The sequence below is a fragment of the Coenobita brevimanus genome, chromosome 55 (assembly GCF_032717465.1).
Source record: "Coenobita brevimanus isolate Jiangsu-jjx chromosome 55, ASM3271746v2, whole genome shotgun sequence".
NCBI lineage: Eukaryota > Metazoa > Arthropoda > Malacostraca > Decapoda > Coenobitidae > Coenobita > Coenobita brevimanus.
The window spans coordinates 53,858,163-53,863,431 of NC_137008.1; positions in this window are offsets into that span (position 1 = coordinate 53,858,163).

The following is a 5,269-nucleotide window of genomic DNA, read 5'->3' on the forward strand; positions in this document are numbered from 1 at the left end:
AAGAATAGAAATGAATCTTTTTGTAAACAAACATGATGGAGGGGACATTATATTATATATATATATATATATATATATATATATATATATATATATATATAGATATATGCACACAGTGAGTCCTTGTTCTAAATAATGGACTGGAAATCTGGAGTCTAGATGCGGCCACACGTGCTCCAAACATGAGATCGACAAGAGGAAACGAGGTTCAGGGGTCCGACTAACGTTTACAGACTCGTGATATTGCAGCAGCTCTAACCCGGTGATTCGTTTCATCTTGTCGATCACGTGTTTCGAGCAAGTGTGGCCGCAACCTAACAAAATCCTCGAACCTGCCGTAAACCAAAGCATTCAGAGGAATGGGAAGGTCTGTGCTAAGTATGGCAAGGAGAGAGAAAAAAAAAAAGAATGGAAGAGGATAAATGGACATACAAAAGTAAACGATATTATCAACCAATATGCAATATTGTATGGAGGCAGGTCACGTCCTTCATAGATAAAGATAACAGATAGATAACCAGGGTAAATATATTACATCCCAGCGATGGAGTGAGAGGAAGGGGGAATGATGTGGAAGGGGAGATGAAATTCGCACAAAAATGAAGATACGGAGGCAGGACAACGCGTGCCTACAGTACTTAAAATCATATATTAAAACCAGGTAGGTAAAAATGGTTAAGCACATACACACACACACGTACGTTTACCTGGCGTGCAAATGACGTACGTACAGTTTGCGGGGCTTCAGCGCAAAAACAAGACCTTCTGACGCAGAGTTTTGCAGCTCAGGAATGTTCTAAGTTTTCTCGGTAGTGTGTGTGTGTGTGTGTGTGTGTGTGTGTGTGTGTGTGTGTGTGTGTGTGTGTGTACCATTGCATTTTCTCTCCACTCAAAGACAAATGTAATTTAACATCATGATTATAACCCAACCTCATATGCATTCTTTGAGAGAGAGAGAGAGAGGAAGAATGTCTGCGGTTTCCAACAGGTTCTACCCTTCCCAGTGACTCACCCTGTCCTATCTTTTCACCCACCTCGCTCATTCTCACTCACTCACTCTTTACTGTCTTGTCTTCCATTTTCTTTATTGTCTTACCACCATATCTTTCTCATCCTCCCGCTCTCGCCTCTCACCTCTGCTCTCTCTCTCTCTCTCTCTCTCTCTCTCTCTCTCTCTCTCTCTCTCTCTCTCTCACACACACACACACACACACACACACACACACACACACGCCTTCCTAGCAGCTGCAGTGAAAACGCACACCATCACTAGAAAAAGCACAATTTTGGCAACGTAGAGGGGAAACTAGCCTAAAATGCCAAGGCCGCAAGCATCACGAAGAGCAGGGAGGTACGATGTGGTAAAAAGGTAGGGAGTAAATAGGTTTGATTGGGTGTGAATCGTAATTAGATAAGGTGCAGTCTTGAATCTCCTCTGTTTGGGTGGAGAGAGAGAGAGAGAGAGAGAGAGAGAGACAGACAGACAGACAGACAGACAGAGAGACAGAGAGAGACTTATGGGGCAAAAGGGATAGAATACCAAGAAAGGGTAGAACGGAGATGAAGTGAGGTTTAGTTAGGGCAGTATAAGTCGCTATAAGGTGAGTGTTAGATGCCAGTGCCTGATACCTAGACCACAGGCACGTCAGACCCCTACCCCCCTCTGCCACCTGACACCAGACACACAGACAGACTCACGCACGCGCCCTACCTACAAGGCCACAGACGCTCACTCAACCTACAGCTATGTCCTTAGGTTACAAAGATGACTCATTCACGGCAACATAATCATTACAAGTTTAAAACAAAAAATCAAATTACGCGAACTCGACTACTTTTTTGTAACTAGATCGCTATTAACAAGGATTACTGGTTGATAATAAGCGCCATATTCACTGTTTACCTTGTGTTTTTGATCTCGTGTTTCGTGGTTGCATTTTTCTACGAAGCTGCCAGCACGATAACGTCAGGGTTGGACTCCTGGTATGGGCAGCTGGCGCCACTCAGCTCACGTGTCCATTCGCCCTTTATGGATGTAGGTAAGATGAGTACCCGGCGTAGGTAAGATGAGTACCCAGTCTAGGTAAGATGAGTACCAAGTGCGCGTTAGATGAATACCTAGCGTAACAACCAGGAAAAGTAACTGTGGTAACCTGGGCGATGCAGTGACCACGTATCCCAGGGGAGAGGGTGAATAACACACCACACGCTCAAAGGCCTAAGTTACGGAGACGGGCACCCTAGTTATGCGTCCCATAACCCCCGCTACCCCCACCTTAACTTTTCCTTCTTTACGACGCACAAAAGCACTCTTGAGACACAATCACACGTCTCCGGTGAGTCACGCGGGTAACAGGATAGCCTCGTCATTACGCCATGTTTCCATCCTGCGTCGCTCAGTATATAGTGGTTTTTCCGATGAAGTTTGCCCGTTGAGTTGTCCCTTGCCCCAGTCCACGCCAGCGAGAATGTAGAGTATAGATTTTTTTTTTTTTTTTTTCATTTGATGGAACTGGGACTACTCTCACGAATACTAGGTCGTGGTGATTGCGTGAAATACTGTAAGCCTCCGTTATGGGACTGGAATAATTCTCCTTGGTTACTAGTCAAATCACCCCCCCACCCTGACTACACTTGGTCATCGACGGAGCTGAAAGAGGTTAGGAATCTTTGTAAGGTAAAAAAAAAAAAAACGAAACGTAACTTTATCCGTTTTACACAACTAAAGATAGTTTCACATAATTATCTATTCTCACCTATAGCACTTCTTCGTGACCAGCACCATAATCCAGGGTTGATCTGTAACAACTCAGTATTCTAGACGGAGAGATGGCAATTTTAGGGCAACTTAGGGTAAAAAGGACATAGCAACGCGAAATAAACTGCAAAAGGACAAAAATCATTGACAAGACAAATTGAACGAAACACACTACCAGGACCTCTCAGAGTGAAGGGGTTGAAGGATATAATTAATGTTGTTAGAACTGTCTCCTAGGTAGATTATTATTATTATTATTATTATTATTATTATTATTATTATTCGTAGTAGTAGTAGTAGTAGTAGTAATTACTACTACTACTACTTTTATTATTATTTAGTAGTAATTACTACTACTACTACAACTGTTACTACTACTAGTACTACTGCCGCTGCTGCTACTACTGTTACTACTACAACTACTACTCATTATTAGTATAATTATTATAATAATTATTATTATTACTATTATAATTTTCATTAATACTTCGCAAAGGAGGTTATGTTTTCATCCCCGTCCGTTTGTTTATCTGTTGGTTGGTTTGTGAGCAAGATTACACAAAAACTACTTGACGGATTTCCACGAAACTTGGTAGAAGAATGGGCCTTGGCCCAGAATAGACTCCATTAAATTTTGGTGCGGATTCGGATAAAGGTGCGGATCCAGGATTTTTTTTTTTTTTTTTTCACCTTTAACACTGCGAGATGGGACGTCTTTTTGTTGGGCGTTTGCGGAGGTATGCGCTCTGCTGAGTGCCATTCTACTTATAATTATTATTTTAGGACATGCAGGCCACTGACAGGAATAACATCGTGTGGTGTTAATACAGAATCCAAGAGTTAACCCAACCAGGAGACGGCAAATGACGCCAGAATCACCACTCTCAAGCTCCTATGACCCACCATCAGCCAGGTTAATTAGTCTAGTGCTAATTGGGAGAAAATGCAAGACTTATCCCGACCGTGAAAGTGTTGGTGCTGCCTTATGTGTATTCAGAGTCGACGTGGAAAATATACAGATTCTATGAGAGAGAGAGAGAGAGAGAGAGAGCATAGTAGGTAATGAAGATGGGTATATGCCTCAAGGGCACAGAGTACACTATGTATGTACTGTACACTCCTCAGGTATTGTGAGTGTGGTGTATGTGTGTGTTTGTTATATGTGTTTTTTCTCATACTCTGTGTGTGTGTGTGTGTGTGTGTGTGTGTGTGTGTGTGTGTGTGTGTGTGTGTGTGTGTGTGTGTGTGTGTGTGTGTGTGTGTGTGTCTGTGTGTTATGTGCTGTCTCTATTAGGGTTTGGAACATCCTGCCAAAATAAAATCATATGGAGGAGTGAGAGAGAGAGAGAGAGAGAGAGAGAGAGAGAGAGAGAGAGAGAGAGAGAGAGAGAGAGAGAGAGAGAGAGAGAAACAAGGAAAAAACAGGGATGTGGGAAGAAAGGGGGGGGAAGGGTTATGGGAACCATATACAGTACCTCTCTCTCTCTCTCTCTCTCTCTCTCTCTCTCTCAGGACACTGCGTAGGAGGAGGAGGAGGAGGAGGAGATGGGGCAGGAAACACAAAAAGAAGAAAATGCAGATGAGAAAGAAGAAAATGCAGATGAGAAAGAAGAGAAGGATGTGAATAATGAAGAAGAGTAAGAGAAGCATGCGTTGCTCCCATTAACCTTGCGTGGGCGGCGCAAAAACTACGAGTACCATGGTAACATTTCCTCTCTCTCTCTCTCTCTCTCTCTCTCGACCGGACTGTATTAGAAAAGATTTATTTTCTCCATCTATCCATGTATCTATCTATATCTGTATCTATGTATCTCAATAAATTAATGAACAGCACTCTCTCTCTCTCTCTCTCTCTCTCGCTTTCTATTTGCCTGTATCTATGAAGCTCAATAAATTAATTAACAGTATTGTATTAGATTCTCTCTCTCTCTCTCTCTCTCTCTCTCTCTCTCTCTCGTGCGGGGCGGCGTGGGAACATCCTAGTTCGTTCGTGCGTCTGTTCCTGTCTCTTGTTGTTGCTGTTGTTGTCGTTGTTGTTTTCCCCACGTAGTGCCATCCGACTTTCTCTCAGCCTGGCACACTATTTAATTCTTCCTGTATCTCATGCTACTGCTACTGCTACTACTACGACTACTACTACTACTACTACTACTACTGCAACTACTACTGCAACTACTACTACTACTACTAATAATAATAATAATATAATATAGAAATTATATTTGTACCGTTAACACTTACTATCATCATCACCATTATCATTATTACCATCATTGTTATTACTAGTACTATTATTATTATTATTATTATTATTATTATTACAAAATGACGATGACAATGACGAGTCCTAATGTTTCTCCTGACATTAATACACTAAAAGATTCTCGTTCTGAAGAGGTGCAGGCAGGTGACACAGGTGAAGTGAGGTCAGGTACAACTCACTCGGGAAACAGGTCAAAGGTCAAGGTCACACGGGTTAAGGGTCGGGGTCAAGCATTCACGGCGGAAGAT